The sequence below is a fragment of the Protopterus annectens genome, chromosome 3.part1, assembly GCF_019279795.1.
Source record: "Protopterus annectens isolate FY-2018-M chromosome 3.part1, PAN1.0, whole genome shotgun sequence".
Lineage (NCBI taxonomy): Eukaryota > Metazoa > Chordata > Ceratodontiformes > Protopteridae > Protopterus > Protopterus annectens.
Genome location: NC_056732.1, coordinates 343396097 through 343415681, shown reverse-complemented (window position 1 = coordinate 343415681; position 19585 = coordinate 343396097). Strand labels below are relative to the sequence as shown.

At 41.0% G+C, this 19585-nt stretch overlaps 1 protein-coding gene across 4 annotated transcripts in view; it reads left to right on the top strand.

Moving 5' to 3' along the window:
• Nucleotides 1-19585, top strand: part of HOXA3 (homeobox A3) — a 195623-nt gene that overhangs the window by 138880 nt on the left and 37158 nt on the right. The window lies entirely within an intron of this gene.

Genomic DNA, 19585 nt, shown 5'->3' with positions numbered 1-19585 from the left:
CTCTATGCCTAAAAAACAGATGATCAAAATGGCTGAAGACTTTATTACCTTGATCAGGGGTACCCATCCCCCTCCAGATAAGAGGCCTAGGCAAGACACTGATTATGAATCTTCAGATCAGGTTTCTATTTCTTCTGATTCCTCTTCTGATCAGGAATTATCTATGCCTCCCTATGAGGATTCTGATGCTGAGGAGTCTATTCCATCTGCATCTCCTCCTGAGGATTATTCATTTGGAAAAACCTTGCATACTTTGAGGGAGCATTTTCACTGGGAGAGTTAAGACTTCTCAGAATGAAAAAAAAAAGCTCAGGGATTTCCTTCTTCTCCCTCAGCACAAGCCTTTAGCCATTCCCCCTGTTTTAGACATTGTGGAGGATGTGTTTTTGGAGTCAAGCTTGACCCCTGACTCCTTACCTCCAGCTCCCAGTAAGCCTGACAGATATTACAGGGTCCCTGACTCACATAAAATGTATTTAGAAACCCTGCTGCTGATCCTGAAACCATTTCACAGGGCCCAAAGGGAGTTAAGGCCTCAACAGCAAAAAATCCTACCCACTCTGACAGAGATTCAAGGGCACTGAACAGATGGGGAAAAAAGGTTTATACATCTGCAACCTTGGCAATCAGGGCCTTAAACTGTCAGTTTCATATGCTTAAGTACCGACAACATGTCATGCGATCGCTGAAACAGAAAATGATGTTAATTTCAGAATGTGCAGAAAATAAAGAATTGCAGGAATTATTGCATGCAGCTGAACAAGTTGGAAAGCATACTTTGCAATGTGGTTTTGATTCTTTAGAGGCCTCCTGCAGGGCCACAATTACTGGATCTGTGCTTAGGAGGCATGCCTGGTTAAAGGAACAAAATTTGCCTGATCATGTTAAAGCTAAATTGTTAGATGCACCTTTACAGCATGATTCTCTGTTTGGTATTAAGGCAGAAGAGGCTTTAAAGAAAATGGAAGACAAAGCTAAGTCTATGCAAACTGTTAAAGACTTCTTACAAGTGCAGCCACCAAGATTCAGTAGACACTGGCCTACAAAAAATTGGTCCTTTCCTGTGTCAGACAGAGCTCAAAGGAGCAAATCCAGATGCCCTAAGGGTTCCAGATACCAGGCGCAAGACTCATATAGGTCAAAGCAATGGGGCACATCCACCTCCAAATCTGGAGGAGATAAAGTGCAAACCTACAGAAAGCAATCCCAATGACTTCCCTCTGCCTACACCAAGCACTTATCTTTTGGCAGCACCCATAGGGGGAAAATTAGCACTTTTTGTTCAAAATTGGCAGTTAATAATCCAGGACAAGTGGTCTCTAAACATCGTATCGCAGGGATATAGATTCCATTTCCACACTCTGCCAATGGCAAATGGTTGGCCAGATCTGCCAACAATTCAATGGGCAGAGGCACAGAAACAGGTTATGTCACTCATGGATAAGAGGGCCATTCAGACAGTACCAGAACAGGAAAAAGGACAAGGTTTTTACTCAAGACTGTTCTTGGTAGCCAGAAAGGACAAGGCCTGGCGGTCAATACTGGATTTATCAATTTTGAACACATACCTGGACATTCCAAAATTTAAAATGCTGACTTTGCAGCAGCTTCTGCCCATGCTGGGCAAGAATGCTTGGCTGGTGACTTTAGACCTAAAAGAGACATACCTGCATGTCCCAATAAGACAGTCGTGCAGAAGATACCTCTGCTTCAAGGCAGGTTTTTTGTATTACCAATTCTCTGCACTGCCCTTTGGCTTATCTACTGCGCCCAGGGTCTTTACAAAGTGCCTGGCACCAGTAATTGCATTCTGCAGGCAAAGAAGCATACAAATGTATCCTTATCTGGACGACTGTCTCATTCAAGCAGAGGACAAGGACACTCTTCTTCAACATCTGGCATTTGTGAAAAGGCTTCTAGCATGCCTAGGGTACACAGTAAACGAAAAGAAATCAAAACTGGTACCCTGTTAAATAATTACATTCCTGGGTGCAAGCTTGAATACAACTGCCCAGATGGCTTACCTTACACCAGACAAACAAAGGCAACTGACAACATACTTCAAACAAATGGCAACAAAAACCCAGTTATCTGCAAGACAAATTCTGCAGGCTTTGGGGTTCATGGCATCCTGCATTCAACTAATTCCGTATGCAAGACTGCATATGAGGAAACTTCAATGGTACCTAAAAAATTTATGGAGTCAACATTCACACAGTCTGGAAACAATGATTCCTCTCATTCTCTGCCTGCAACAGGAGTTTCTATGGTGGGCAAAGGCCTGTCACAAAAACATGGGACGGCCTTCACTCTACCCCCTGCCAGCCAAACCTTAACAACAGATGCATCAGATTATGCCTGGGGGGCCCACATGGCAGGAAGATGCATTCAGGGCATATGAGCACCAAAACAAATGTATCTACATATCAACCAGAAAGAGATGCTAGCTGTTCAACATGACCTAACAGCCTTCAAGGACTTACTTCATCCAGGACAACTACTGATAAAGATGGACAACACCACAGTCATGTGGTATATAAACAAGCAAGGGGGCACACACTCATACCCGCTTTGCAGATTAGCCATGGCGCTGTGGGGCAAAGCTTTGACCTACCAAATACATCTTCAAGCTCAGTTCCTGCCAGGAAAACAAAACACTCTGGCAGACAATTTAAGAAGAAACCTTATGGATCCTCAGGAGTGGAAACTAAATCCACAAATCTTCAGCATGATAACAGAGAAATGGGGGAGCCCAGGCACAGATCTATTTGCCTCTCCTCAAAATTATCAGTTGAAAAGATTCTGCACAAGGACTTATCGCAGACAAGCATGGAAAGTAGATGCCCTATCCTTCAGTTGGAAAAACGTATCAGTTTACGCCTTTCCTCCTCTACCTCTTCTACGTCTTCCTAAAAGTCAGACAAGAGAAGCCAAAGATGATATTAATTGTCCCGGACTGGCCCCACCAAAACTGGTACCCAATCCTAAGGAACTTGTCTCAATACCCAGCTTGGACCTTGCCTCAAAGACCACAACTACTGTCCCAGCAAAACAATCAGATCCTGCACAATCAACTACAGACTTTGAACCTGGCAGCATGGCTAATCATGTAATCATACAAACGACACCTCTCAGTAAAGCTGTGATGGATGTCATTTTGGAAGCCAGAAGGCCTAGTACTAGAAAATCATATGCTGACACAATGGAACAGATTCTGTGCTTGGAATCAAGCACAAGGAACTGATACAGCAGAACCACATATTCCTCAGATATTATAATACTTAACTGAGATGCTTGACGAAGGCCTATCTTTCTCATCAATTAAAATCCATGCCTCTGCCATTTCAGCTCATTACAATACAGAGCCACCAATCTTTTCTCATCCTTTAATAAAGCATTATCTTAGAGGAGCCAAAAATTTAAGGCATCCTAGAAGATCACCATTACCTGCATGGGACCTCAGTTGTTGTTGTTGTGTCTTTCGGCTTTTCCCGGTTAGGAGTCGCCACAGCAGAACTCCGGTCCACTAATGATTGGCAGTTGATTTTTACTTGATGAGTTGCCAGCCCTAACGCACAACCTTCAATGAAGGTATGCCCATTCACGCATGTCTCCACGCAGAAGATGCTCTAACTGAGAGTCGAACCGGTCAGCATCTTACTGTGAGGCAACAACGCTACTGCAGCACCACCACTGTGGATGCATGGGACCTCAATTATGTGTTGGAAATGCTCACCCTGCCTCCATTTGAACCAGCTGGTACTGCTGATATAAAGTTCTTATCATGGAAGACAGCTCTGCTACTAGAAATTATTTCAGCAAGAAGGGTTTCAGAGCTACAGGCCCTCATGGCTGTAGAGCCTTTTATCATATTTTACCCAGACAGGGTGTCTTTGAGGAAAAATCCTACTTTTATGCCTAAGGTGGTTTCCAGTGTGGCTCTTAACCAAACAATTCATCTGCCAACTTTTTATCCAAATCCTCAGAACAAAGGGGAGAGAATTCTGCATTGCTTGGACATACACAGACAGCTAAGATTCTACTTGAGCAGGACTAAAGCTCTAAGAAAAACTGAACAATTACTAGTGTCATATGCTGCAGGATCAGAAGGAAAGGCTGTTTCAAAGCAGACAGTTTCAAAGTGGATAAGCCACTGCATCCATTTCTGCTACTTGCACCATGGTAAACCTGTGCCCAAGGGCATTAGGTCTCATTCCACCAGAGCTGCAGCTACTTCAGCAGCCTTTCTCAGAGGGGCACCAACCAAAGACATTCTAGAGGCTGCTACTTGAGTTCTGTTCACACCTTTACAAAGCATTACCATTTGCCTCTTTACTCCCTCTTTACTCTTAAGTCCAGGGCAGGCTTTGCCACTGCAGTGCTGCAGGGCCTTATAGCTGCACCTAATGCTGTTTAGCTCTAGCCTCCCAACCATAGCTTTGAGATTCTACCCAAATGTAATGACTGCAGCAGTGAAACATGAAGAACATAGTACAGTTGTGTGCACTTACCATAAATGTAGATGTTCGAGTGTATTCACTGTTGCAGTCCAGGTTACCCTCCCACCATCCCCCTGTCATTCTGAAGTTTATCTTTCCTTCTCTATCTTCTACAACCTATATGGTGTATTTGCTTGTAGATGAAGGTAAAGTTCATATTGATGCATGTATAATGTGTACATATATATATATATATATATATATATATATATATATATATATATATATATATATATATATATATATATATATATATATAATATTGCTACCTTCTTGGGGGCACCTGACATTGGGCGCAAGAAAAACTAAAGAAAATGGTGTCGGCTGCATGTTTTATACCCCTGACCACCTGATGTCATGGAAGAGGAGACAGCAACCGACGCAGGACCCAAGACTTTGGAATTCAGCCCGACTGAGGACAACCTGCCAGCAGATTATCCAAATGTAATGACTGCAACAGTGAGTACACTAGAACATCTACATTTATGGTAAGTGTACACAACTGTACTATTAGTTGATCCAGGACATTGAAATTTATGAATTCCAAGAACCGTTGGGCAAAGGTGTTGGTACATGAGTAGTTTTCCCAGTTAATGGCAGGGTAGTTGAAATCACCCAGTATTAGGGTGTTTGGTTGTATCTTAATATTTTCCAGTATGTTTAGAAAGGTGTAGTGAGAATCTTGGGGCATGGTGGGGGATCTGTAGCAAGCTACAATTTGCCAGCTTTCTCGTGCAATGAAACAAAAAGTGTTCATGTATGAATGTGTCATGTGCATTGAATTATGACCCTGCCGATGCAGATTTTTACTTATTGCATTAAAATGCAGTGAATGTTGGCTTTGCTTACTGTATGCTTATTTGTACGCATAAAAATAAATATTTATGATATTCAGGTGATGTATAACCGATATGTGTGTGTGTGTGAGTATGTATATATATATATATATATATATATATATATATATATATATATATATATATATATATATATATATATAGATAGATAGATAGATAAATATGTATGTGTAGGAGTACAGCTATCCATATATAGATATATAAATATATGACCATAGTGTCAAGAAAGCCAGCATACACTGCATTAGTGTGATTTATTGTCAGTCTTATAATTCACATGCATATCACACATTCATGTCATGTGCCACATCTCCCCAGAAAGCTGAAAGTTCATATTGTGTCTGGAGAACAATGATAATTATACCTAGAATTTGAGGTAGTTTAGTGTAAGTCTTTCTGAAATCCCACCATGAATTTAAGTATTGACATTTCACAACTTGATACAGTGTATATGCAGAGCTTACCAATGCTACAACAAGCAGTTCTGTGGTAGTACACAGCCATTACAGATAGAATGGTACATAGAAGAATAACAAAGCACAGTTTAATAACAATTTAACTGATGCCGACTCAGACAGGAAGACTAAAGCCAAGCACAATGCTAGTTGGCTATGATATTGTACAACCTAGAGAAAAATTAGGTAGAGAGTGAACAGAAGCAGGAGGTGGATAAGAACATTTATAGATATGTTTTGTTCCCTTACTCATATTTTATTCTCTTTTTAGGTTTAGTAAAACAATTGCTACTAAAACAAGGTTAGAAGAGCAACGAATGTAAAACAAATGGTTATTGATTAAAAACAAAGCCTGTAACTTATATAGCTGGCGAGCTACTGATTCTTCAATGGCTCAGAATTCGCATTATAACTTAAACATTGGTCTTCTATGTGGTTGCAGGAAATACATGCATTTTGATACATACACACACACACACACACACACACACACACACACACACACACACACACACACACACACACACACACACACACACACACACACACACACACACACACACACACACACACACACACACACACACACACACACACACACACACACACGCAGACACATGTTTTCATTATACACAGGGTCTGGGATGCATGCAGACAGTTGTGGTTCCATCTTCAAAGAGCATAACGTGCCATAAAGGTGTTTGAATTACATAGGTATATCACAAGGACATATTTAGTTTCATTGCTTAATATTTTAAAGTTCACAGTGTCTGTTTCCCTGCAGCAATGGGTGTTTCTTTGTGTAAGGCAGATGGCTGAAGAAACTTGTGCTCAGCACTTGGAAACATCTAATAGTGCTGGTGGGGTTACAGATGCCTCTAGCTGTTGCAGATCTTACAAGGGGTTTTGATGTACTGGCATTACCATAGTGGGCTCCCTCACTATCAGAAATGGTAACATTCAAGGTACAGATGAATGCACTACAATGACTGCAGTTCAATTCTAGCAGCAGTTACCAAGTATAATATTATGTCTGGGTCAGTGGTGCAACAGGTAGTGCACTTGTGTTTAGTGCTAGAAGACCATAAGTCTGTGAGTTCTACTCTTCCTCCAGGTGATTGGGTTGCTGATACTGCAGTGCTGCATTAGGGGGTGTTGGACTCCTGAGTGTGCTGCGCCTCAAATGAAATGTTACGTTTTAGTCCCATCTGCTTTATTTGCTGATATCTCATGTGGATGTAAAAGATCCCATGCCACCCATTCGAAAAGAGTATGGGAAATTCCTGGATGCCCTGGCCCAATTTCCTCTAGTAGTATAAATACCATCTTGAATCCTCTCTGAAAAGAGGCCACTAGCCTTCTTGGACTAACCCATTCAGCAAAGAATAAATACAATAAACATATCACATCTGTAGTTCACATTTTTAAAACAGAAACACAGTGTATGAACCAGATCCTGTATGAATGAATATGTATGTGCATATGAATACAGTGCACATGATTCAGTGAAGGTATACTATTAGCCTCTTAACCTAGTGACATCATGTGATGCAATGCTACTTTTATTTCTTATCATGGTTGTAATCTGTTTGGACAGCAAAGGAACATGGTAGGTAGCTTTGATGTTCATCGTGTTTCACTGTTGCAGTCATTACAACTGGGTTATCCTGCTGGCAAGCTACCCACAGTCGGCCTGAGTTCCAAAGTCTAGGTCCGGCGTCGGTTGCTGTCGCCTCCTCCCTGACGTCAGTGTGCCAGGGGTATAAAAGATGCAGCCGATGCCATTTTCTTCAGTCTTTCTTGCCGCGCGGTGCCCGAAGCAAAAGCAGTTCGCAAGTGCCGGTCGGCCGACTCCTGAGATTTTCAAATTCGAATTTCAGATCCAAAGTCTTCATTAAATCTAGGTACCCCATTGGGGAAACTTTTTTTTTGCTCCAGACCGATGTCAGAAAAAGTTAATAATTGTATTTCTTGTGGGAAGCAAATACCTCATAAGGATTTTCACTCTTACTGTATTCCTTGCCTAGGCTCTGACCACAATGTTGCTAGTTGCCGGTTTTGTGCTAGATTTAACCAACGTACTATTAAGCGTTGGTACGATTTTGGATTTCATTACTTTGGCAGAAGATTCAATTATATAATGCTGTCAGAACAGCTGACTACCAGAGTTTATAAAAACCGCAAAGAAAAAGAAAAGGACAGGCATCCGAGGTCCAAAACCGACGACGAGGCTTCCGTTAGGCCTGTCACCGGTTCGCTGGTTCTCAGTGAGGCGCTTTCGCAGCCCCTGACGCCTGCTACCACAGGCCGCTTCCAACTCCCACGTGGAGCCAACTAGGCCGCTGGAAACTCAAGGTATTGGACACTCGGAAACTGTTCCCTCAGATGGGTCCGGATCCACTGAGCAGGCATCGGCTTCTGAGGGTGTTTTCAGGCCTACACAGTTATATGTAAAGCCATCTTCAGTTTCAAAGGTAAAGACTAAAGCAGCTCTAAAGACAAAGAAACAAGTACAGCATTCTCCTGGACAGGCCTCCATGCCTAAAAAAACAGATGCTTAAAATGGCCGAAGACCTAATTACTTTGATCAGGGGTTCCCATCCCCCTCTTGATAAGAGGCCTAGGCAAGAGATAGAATATGAATATTCAGAGCAGGTTTTCATTTCTTCTGATTCCTCTTCTGAACAGGAATTTTCCCTTCCTCCCTATGAGGATTCTGATGCTGAAGAATCTATCCCTTCAGCCTCACCTCCTGAGGATTATTCTTTTGGGGAGACCCTGCATACTATGAGGGAGCATTTCCATTGGGAGAGCCAAGATTACACAGAATCCAAGAAAAGGCTCAGAGACTTCCTTTTATTACCCCAGCACAGGACACTTGCTATTCCTCCTGTTTTAGACATTGTAGATGATGTATTTTCAGAGTCCGGTCTGTCTCCTGACACCTTATCTCCAGCTCCTGTTAAGCCAGACAGATATTACAGGGTTCCTGATTCTCATAAATTTCTTTATAAAAACCCTGCTTCTGACCCAGAAACTATTTCTCAGGGTCCCAAGGGGGGGGGGGGGTCAATGCTTCCACGGCAAAAAACCCTATCCCCTCTGATAGGGATTCAAGAGCCCTGGACAGATGGGGGAAAAAGATTTATACTTCTGCTACCTTGGCTGTAAGAGCTTTAAATTGTCAGTTTCATATGCTTAAATATCAGCAATATCTTATGTCACAACTTAAACAGAAAATGTTGGTAAATTCAGACTGTGCAGAAAACAAAAAAATGCAGGATTTATTGCATGCAGCTGAATAAGTGAGAAAGCATGCTTTGCAATGTGGTTTTGATTCTCTAGAGGCCTCCTGCAGAGCAGCAGTTACAGGCTCTGTCATTAGGAGGCATGCTTGGTTAAAAGAACAGAATCTGCCCGATCATGTTAAAGCAAAACTATTAGATGCTCCATTACAACATGATACCTTGTTTGGTGTTAAAGCAGAAGAGGTGTTGAAGAAAATGGAGGACAAAGCTAAATCTATGCAAACAGTCAAGGATTTCTTACAGGTACAGCCTCCCAGATTTAGCAGGAACTGACCTACAAAGAATTGGTCCTTTCCAGTGTCAGACAGGCCACAAAGAGGCAGATACAGATGCCCCAGAGGCAGATCACAGCCCCAAAACTCATACAATCCTAAACAATGGGGGTGCTTCTACCTCCAAAAGCGGAGAGGAAAAATCACAGCCATACAGGAAACAATCTCAATGACTTTTCCCTGCCAGCACCAAGCAGTTATCTTCTGGCAGCCCCTTTGGGGGGAAAACTAGCACTTTTTTCACAAAACTGGCACATGATCACCCAGGACAAATGGGTCTTAAATATCGTCTCTCAAGGATACAGGTTCCACTTTCACACCCTGCCAAGGCCAAACGGTATGCCAGACCTGCCACGCAATCAATGGACAGAGGCACAAAAACAAGTTTAATCCCTCATGGACATGAGAGCCATTCAGCAAGTACCACAGCAAGAGCAGCGACAAGTTTTTTACTCAAGGCTATTCTTGGTACCCAGAAAGGACAAAGCCTGGAGACCAATACTGGACCTGTCTATCCTAAATACATTCCTGGATATTCCAAAATTCAAAATGTTAACTCTGCAGCAGCTTCTGCTCGTGCTGGGCAAGAAGGCTTGGCTTGTGACTTTAGACCTAAAAGAGGTATACCTGCATGTCCCAATCAGACAATCATGCAGAAAATACCTCAGATTTATAGCTGGCTCAATGCACTACCAATTCTCTGCACTGCCCTTGGCTTATCTACTGCACCCAGGGTCTTCACAAAATGCCTGGCACCAGTAATTGCATTTTGCAGACAGAGGAATACAAATATATCCTTACTTGGACGACTGCCTTATTCAAGCAGAGAAAAAGGATATCCCACTACAGCATCTGGCCTTTGTAAAAAGATTACTAACAGGTCTAGGGTACACAGTAAATGAAAAGAAATCAACGCTCGTACCCTCTCAAGAGGTAATAATCCTGGTTGCAAGCTTAAATACAACTGCCCAGATGGCTTATCTCATGCCAGACAAACACAGACAACTGACTACTTATTTCAAAATGTGGGCAACAAAGACCCAGTTATCTGCAAGAAAAATTCTGCAGGCTTTGGCCTTTATGGCATCCTGCATACTGCTAATTCCATATGCAAGACTGCATATGAGGAAACTTCAATGGTATCTGAAAAGTGTTTGGACTCAACATTGCCACAGCCTGGAAACAATAATTACCCTCATTCCCTGCCTGCAACAGGAGTTTCGATGGTGGGCAAAAGCCTGTCACCTCAACACGGGACAGCCATTCACCTTACCCACAGCCAGGCAGACATTGACAACAGATGCATCAGATTATGCCTGGGGGGCCCATATGGCAGGAAGATGTATTCAGGGCACATGGTCCGCAAGTCAAATGCATCTACATATCAATCAAAAAGAGATGCTAGCTGTTCAGAATGCCCTGACAGCCTTCAAGGATCAACTTCATCCAGGACAACTACTGATAAAGACGGACAATACTACAGTCATGTGGTACATAAACAAGCAGGGGGGCACGCATTCCTACCCCCTCTGCAGACTAGCTATGAACTTGTGGGTCACAGCACTGACTTACCAAGTACATCTGCAAGCACAATTCCTGCCAGAAAGGATAAATACTCTGGCAGACGAACTAAGCAGAAACCTAATGGATCCCCACGAGTGGAAATTGGATCCACAAGTCTTCAGCATGATAACAAGGAACTGGGGATGCCCGGGCATAGACCTATTTGGCTCCCCTCACATCTGCCAACTACAGAGATTCTGCACAAGGACTTATCACAAGCAAGCTTGGAAAGTGGATGCTCTATCTTTCAGCTGGAAAAACCTAATAGTATATGCCTTTCCTCCTCTGCCTCTCCTCCCCAAGGTACTCCTCAAGGTCAGACAGGAGAAGCCAAAAATGATACTGATTGCCCCAGACTGGCCCCACCAGCACTGGTCTCAATGCCCAGCCTGGACATTACCTCAAATTCCTCACTTATTGACCCAACAAGACCATGGTTGTAATCTGTTTGTACAGCAAAGGAACATGGTAGGTAGCTTTGTTCCTTCACAGGAAGAGGTTCATTGGTTTGATTCTCAGCAGGGGTGCCTTCTGACTGGAGTATGCATGTTATCACTGTCCTCAATGTGTTCATGAGTATTTTCTGTGGTACTCCAGTTTCCTCCTACCTTCCAAAGACATGGGGTAGGCAGACTGGTGACTTTAGATTGTCCCCAGGCATGCATTGGGTGGTGGCGGCTGTTCACAGGATTACTGAAGGAGCTAGCTGTGACTTTAAGCATGGCTGGATGTATTCTACTTGCATGCTGACCATTTTAAAGTTTGTACCAACATATATATGTTTGTTGTCCGAGAAAGAATACAGCAATAGTAAAGGACTATAGCAAGTGTTCTCTGTTTTAGGCTTTTATTTTCCCAATATTTATGCCATTGTTGCCTCACAATGGTAACAAGTGGGATAAAGTCCAGCGTATATAGTGAGACCAGTACTTCACAGCACTGAGGTGCACACCTCACCAAAGGAGTCATTCACTGAAGAAGCAGATTTAGGTCTTCTCAGTAAATGGTAGCTTATAAACATCCTTTAGTTAATAGTTTCAGGTGTGTTTGTAGGAACAAGAGCCTATGGATAATCTACACTGCTAATAGCGCTGTTTGTCTAACATGCTTCTTTGGTTTGGCATAGTTTCATAGGTTTTTAGGTTTGCTAAGCCTGTTTACCGATGCTTTGAATCTTGTGTTGTATCTTGCAGGTTGCCATATAGTCATCTAATTCCTCCTGAGGGTATGAATTGATGGGCTGACTTTAATTAAGATGGGAAGTTTATTTCATAGTATAATTCATATTGGTTTTGTTGAAGTTCTGTCCACTTCAGTCTCAGACATCTCAACTGTCCCTATTTTTAGAGGAATATTCCTATTTTCAGTCCTGATTAACCCTTGTGCAGGATCTCCCCATTTTTGGTGATATGTTTCTGTTCTCAGACTTGATTTACCCCTTCACTTAGTTTTCTGAATCCCCTCCTTCACATGTGATTTTCTTAGAAAACCATACTGCATAATCAACATATTAGTGGCAACAATAATTTAAGGAAAGAGGACACACATCTTACACCTCCTTTTTTCCTGAAACAAAAAATAACCTTATGTGGTAGAATTTTGCAATACATTTAACTTTGCAATACAGTTCATTAAAGTCTATAAAATTTACACTGTCTCTGACAGGGTACTTAATTTTTCCATTAATGTGTTAGTCTGTTTTTTAAACGTGTTTCTGACTAATATCCCACATCCCTACTGGAAGTGGTAAAAGTTATGTGCTATTTGATATTCGGATATTATAATTAGATGTCCAGATTTTTATATGCATATTCCTACTTTTCAAAGGCCTTTGTTCCTGTTTTCGATGTCTGTAGGTTCGACAGGTATGTTCTGTTTAGATCACCAGGGGAGTATTCTAAGCAAATAGCTGCAAAGTTTAGGGTGTCCTTTCATGCTCTGTATGCCAGCCACAAATCACCACTAAGGAGACAAGACACAAAAGAGAGAAAGAGAGAGAGTTGCTGTAGGACAACACATGCTCACTTGATTCAATATTTTCAAAATGTTTGCCAGGCACCATGTTTTCATCATCTGTTAGAATTCAGTAAGTCACTCTTGGAACACCATCAATCAGTGCAAACAGTAACTGTTGTCTATATTTCTCAGTTTGTCACGTTATGAAAATGGAAGGCCACAGTCAGAAATTTAAGCTCAAGCACTAGATGCAAAGTGACCTGTACCTACATGTCTTGTTTAGTGTACATGGGTCATAGCTCTTCCACAAACCACTTAAAGGGTACTTCAGCTGTTCCACTCATCCAAACTACCCATTTTGTGCCAAGAAAAAAAAATATATGGAAACCAGACTGCACGAGATCACTTCCCATTCCAAAAAATAGTCCTTGCATGCTGAGAAAAATGTCAATGCTATCTGATTTTAGATGACTGACTGGGTCTAGCCACATTTGCTGAGGACATCTGTGTAAATGCTGTTTATGCATAGTAAACAGTGCAAAATGACAGTTCTGCAAAGTTGCTGCAGTTTTATTTTTGAGGGGCAAACCCACCTGCACCCATTCACTTCATAAATCAAATTTAAGATCACTCCACCTTAGAGAGGAAGTGGACTCCCCATCTGCACCACAATCTCAGTTCTCACCCAAGTGTGATTTACCCTCACTTGCCATCAAATAGCTGTCTTTATATAACTACCCAATATAAGCAATTGTCAAAAGTACTGGCCTGATCCCTAGATGGCTCGTAATTCATAGAATATTCTGCATACCATGATGTTTTTGGAAGTCCTACTCAATAACATTTATGGAACTATGCAATGATTCACATTTTACTTACTGTATTTCTCACAGTAGCTAATTAATGCTACTTTCTAAGTACCCCGTCTGGCACCAGGTGAACCAATAGAAGTATTCCATCTTACCTTGTACTCTGTATGCTGAAGTTCAGATGTATGGCAGATGAACTGTGAATGTAGCACAGCGGATTAAGATAATATGCAACAAGCGGGCCTGAGTCTTAGCTCTGCAGTGTCAGTTGAGTGTTTAACTCTTAAGTAAGTGTTCTGACCAGATCAAAGCTCCTGGATTACTCCTGAAAAATAGGAATGTCCGTCTAGTCTTGGCTAGAAAATGGAAAGGAAGTGAAGTACAATTTCATTATTATCTCAGGACTCTTCTAAACTAGTTAGAGGTTAGCATGAGGCTGTGCTGCATTTGTAATAATGGAACCAGCAAGTGGATCATAACTGTAACGGGGTAACAGTTTTAAATGTTGACGTCATATGTGCTAGTGCCCCAACAGTGAGACTGGATGTGTGAAAATGAAGACTTTATTATATATTAAGTCCAAAGTATCCCCTTCTCTGCCAAGTATGGAGGTCTTGGAGTTAGTACAAATCAGTTTCATAAGTGTGCAAGGTGTAGCTCTCTCCCATATTGGGGGGATACAGCTCAAGGCAGCACACTCCCTTCACAAAAGCAATTTCAAAGGAGAACTGCGATTGTTGGCATTTACAATCTCATTCCTCACATTTTTTTTTACTTCTGAGACTTGTAGTTACAGGTCTCAGAATTGTAAAATGGAGCCCTAGAAATAGCAGAGGTACAGTTCAAAGTAGTCATATGAAGCTGAAATTAAATAAACTATAGCCTCTTGTAAAATGAGTTGCTGATTGTAGTATGCAGAGCTGTAACATCCACTGCCAGAACCAGCCACTTGATGAACGTGGGTGCAACATTACTTTTCTTGGGGACATAGGGCTTCCACTCAATAGCAGCATGGCATGTATGTAACACTGGTGGAGGAAGTCTAATGGCATTCCATTAAAACAACAAAGTTATGAAAGACTAGTTAGTGAAGAGAAGGGAAATGTTGATTAACTTAGTTGTCTAAATGAAGCTGTGAAGGAACTTTCATTTAGTAACGACTTTTGTAGGCTGAGAGAGCTTTCAGCACAACTTTAGAATGTTTTACTTAGCTGAGCAATCTTGACTGATAGAAGGGAACTGCTAGACCCATTACATGCAAACTGCATTCTTTTCAGTACTTCTTCCAGTTAAAGTTCATATGACTTGCTTTTTTTTTTCTTCTTTTTTTTTTTTTGCTTGCAGATAGCCAGAGAGTAATGCATTTATAGTACATCAAGGTGAGATCCCCATCTTTTGGCTGCCTTTGTAAGCTTTCTGCAGTTAAGTAAATGGTTAGAAATCAGAAGTGCGTAAACTGTTAGAGACTGTAAGCAGACACCATGAAATGCTGTTAATTCATGCTTTACTTCCAAGCAAGCCATACAAATTCACTTAAAGACTAGTTCCTGTGAAGTTCTTTTCCATTTTGAGTGATATCTAGTCAAATTAATGGCAGAAAAGGTATCTATGTCCTAGTAGTTCAAGTAGGTAGCTGGAGTCATTAATTTGCTTCGAATGTACTTATCCTAGCATCTGTCTGTTTTAGTTGTGGCAATACACAGCTGTATTTATTACATGCTGTGAACAGTTTATGGTAGATATTACAAGTATTAATGAAGTGGTTATTACATACATTTGTGTGGTGTAGAGAGCCACAATTATAGTAAAAAACTACAAGGCAGCTAGTCCCACATAAGACGACTGTGACAGAAAAGGAGATTTGGGCAATCCAGTTAAACTGTCCACTGAGCGACAATGCAGAGTGATTTATTAAAACAGTGTAAGCATGTCTAACAAACCACATGAAAGACCAAAGCTTCACATTCCAAGAATAAAGTTGTACATTCCTCTAATGTTTTGTCAGGGCATACCTATTCATATATGTCACTGGAATCCATATTAAAAATACTGCTAAGATTCAGGCCTCATTGTAATAAAAGTCGCTCCCAACATTTAAAATATGTCCTTTCCTTATTAATTAACAGCATTATTGCCATCTGAAACCTTAACTTTTGTGCATTTATTTTATATTTCATTTTGATGTCTTAACTGCAATAATTTCTTTTCTTCATTCCCTCCAAAGACCAGTAACCAATTTGTCTGAACCTTGGAATGTGAACTTATGATCCCTTGCAAATTTCACAACATGTGAAACCAAATGAGTTTTATACATCTTTGTGCTGCCTCCAAAGAGTTCTGCTGTTGCAGTTTTACATACTGTTTTTAATGTATTCTGGTAGTCTATCTACAAACACTCTTGAGTTTTACCTTAAGTAAGTTCAAAAGGCCACCCTTTGAAGAACACCATCAATTTTGGACCATAGAACTATAGTTTTGAGAAACCTCATTTGTAAACGTCTCACTAAAACAAAACTGAACTGAATTTGCTGATAAAAAGAACAAACTCATCTCCTCAGCAGGCAATTTTGAAAGGATGTCTGTCCTCCACTGTCTTAACTTGTTGTCTGGGTGCATGTACACAGGTTGCATTATGAGAACTTGTTGTCTAACTACAGGTACATATTGCAATGTATTAAGTTGGTTAGTTACATGTACACAGGTTGTAGTGTATTAACCTATTGTCTGGTTAAGTTTGCATAGATTGCACTATTTTAACTTGTCTGCTATGCACTATGTTAACTTGTCTGTCAACTTATATACAAGCCACACTGTGCTGACGTATTGCCTGGCTAAATGGCTGCCATTATCTGGTTGCATGCATACAGGCTGCACTGTGTTAAGTTGTCTGTTTACACGCATACAGGCTGCACTGTGCTAATGCATAGCCTGGCTACATGGGCATAAGTTGCACTTCATTAATTTATCTGGTTACATGCATACAGGCTGCACTGTGTTAACTTGTATGGCTACATGAAAATGAATAGGTCTGCATTAAGTGGTCTATCTACGTGTACACAGGTTGCCCTTACTGCCCTGATTTCAGACTGCATTCTGTACAAATTTCAGTCTTCCTTTAGACTGACTGCCTATCCATATGTACATGCAGCTCTGTAATTCATTTCCTATTAAAATCTGTTCACTAAAGTTTCAGCCTTTGTTTGCAACTACTGAGAAAGATAAATTCAGGGAACTAATGCTTTATTACTGCTTTTCATATCCCAGTTTTAATATACTGCTTTTCATAGGTTCATAGGTTCATACTAGGCTATCTGCCCTAGGACATTTATAAGCCTAGCCAGAGTGTGTTTGGCTTTCGCCACCCATTTTAAAATAATTTTGCTATGCCCTTTTTCGAGGTTAGTATATTGTGCCTCTGTCTGACAGTGACACAGAAGTGATACCAGGGGTAAACCTACGATCTCCCATCCACTCATCAAGATTCCTCTTGAAGAGAGTCAATGAGGGACTCTGCCTAACCTGGACTGGGATTTTATTCCAGAGTGAAGGGAGCCTCTGGGTTATGAATCTGTCCCTCCAGCATGTCCTATTTATTTCAGTGCTTTCATGTTCCAGTTTTAATGCATTGGGCTGTAACAAAGTGCACACATTCCCATGTATTTTTATTCTGCATGTACATGTGTGTGCATATTTACCTGTCCATCTCTTTATGTCTATCTATACTCATATAACTATGCGAGTGCTTATATGTATGTGGGTGTATGCGTGTATTCACAGACACACAAACTTTGTTTGTATTACAACACTTATGCATGTGTGCATGCATGCATGCATGTGTGTGTATGTGTGTGGGGTGCAGTGTGCACCCATGTGTGTGTGTATGTTTGTGTATGTGCATGCATGTGTGTGTATACGTGTGTACATGTAAATATCTATTAGTTATCTGGAATCATTTTATTAGTATATCAGTTTTGGTTTATTTCATTGTGCTAATAACATGTAACATATAACATAGGGATTAAATGTAGCTGAGAACCCTAAATCCAAATCCCCATCCCCATCCAACCATACTGGTACATTCTCTCCCTCCCTTTCACCACAGAAGTGGACAGAAGCATGCCACAAATGCATACAGCAGCTGTAAGGGCATATGAGAGCTAATGTCAATCATTGCTGTCATAAGCACAGTTTGAAGGTAGAGACATGATTAGAAAGAAATAATTTTTATGGTCCTGCACAAGGTCATTCTCACCAGGTCATTACTAACTTGTTTCCTGGAGTTTCTTGCCAGAGTAAATGGTGTAGAGCAGTCAGCGAGTTTACCCACCCTATATGTCAGCATGACCACCATGCCCATGTAACAGGAGTAAGTGTGTTTTAATGTTAGTGAGACATGATAAGATGTCTAGGCCAGAATGTTGCTCTGACTAAAATAGTAAGTGGTACAGCGGCAGCACAGATCATATAGGTACAGCACAGGCACCTCAGGTGAACCTAAAAACTTACAGAGGAAGTCTGAGGTACAACATTTAAGTCCGAGTGACCTTATTATAAAGAGTACAGGAAAAATATGCAAGTCAGCCTTAGATGAGATGTAAATGGGTGTAGTCAGTAATTCTTCAAGCAAACAATACATTGTAAGAAAACATACAGCACTGTAGTGAAGATTTGTTTCCAGGAGGGAAGTAAGAAGAAAAATGCTGTAGAGTGCAGGGAGCTTCCTGGTGTGATTACATCTGATAAGCTGCGCATTGTGCTGAAGTGCTCAACTGTAAAAATATTTACAGAGTTGATTCATTTAAAAGAAGCATCATTTCAACAGCCTCTAAGTGTGCATGCAGATTACAGTAGACATGAAACTGGGAGATATTGTTAAACATAATTGCTTAAGGAAGATCTAAAGCAAGTGAAGAACAAGGATAATTGTATCTACAAACAGTTCATTACATTACCTGACTCATTGGAACAGCGGTAAACTATCTATAGCTATTAACCTAGATCAACTTACAACTTATGTACTTGAGGGCTGACTGTGAGTAATGGGGACTCATATGGCTGATATTAGCTGTCCTTTCTTTGGCTGTAGTTATGGGTTTTTGCCAGAGACAGGGTACCCTTTAATGGAGACAAGTGAGAGAAGCTGTCATGGCATCATACACACACACACACACACACACACACACACACACACACACACACACACACACACACACACACACACACACACACACACACTATTAAAAGCATGATGAGTGCTTGACAGAGAGAAGCAGATGATTTTTGCTCACAATCATGGGAGTGAGGTTATGACAAACATAAATCATCACAGCACACACTACCAAAAAACACAAAGGACATTTTCCTAACAAACTTAGCAAGGATACAGACTGCACTTATAAAAAGACCCAGGTTTTTAGGCACTCTCCAAATACCAAGAGAGCAAAAATGTATGAACAGACCTTTACTAATAGACCTCCCAAAACAGGGGGCTTTAGAGAGATAAAGTGCTAGAACACAAAGAAAGCACAGGAACAGGACTTTACTTAAGGATAATTTTAGTCCCAAGAAAAGACAGTCCATGGAGACTAATGTTAAGAGTTATCAAGGCTAAATATGTTTCTGAAAGTGCTATAATTCAAAATGCAATCTTTGTGGGTCATTTTGCATCTCCTCTTCCCTCAAGCCTTCTTGGTCACCATATACCTGAATGATGCCTACCTCCACATACTTATAGTCGGGACATATGGCAGTACCTAAGACTTGAAGCGGAAAATAATCATTAGCAATTTTCTTTTGTGCCCTTTGGTTGTCTACTGTACCAAGGATGTTTACAAAATGCCTTACTCCAGTAATTGCCTTCTGCAGA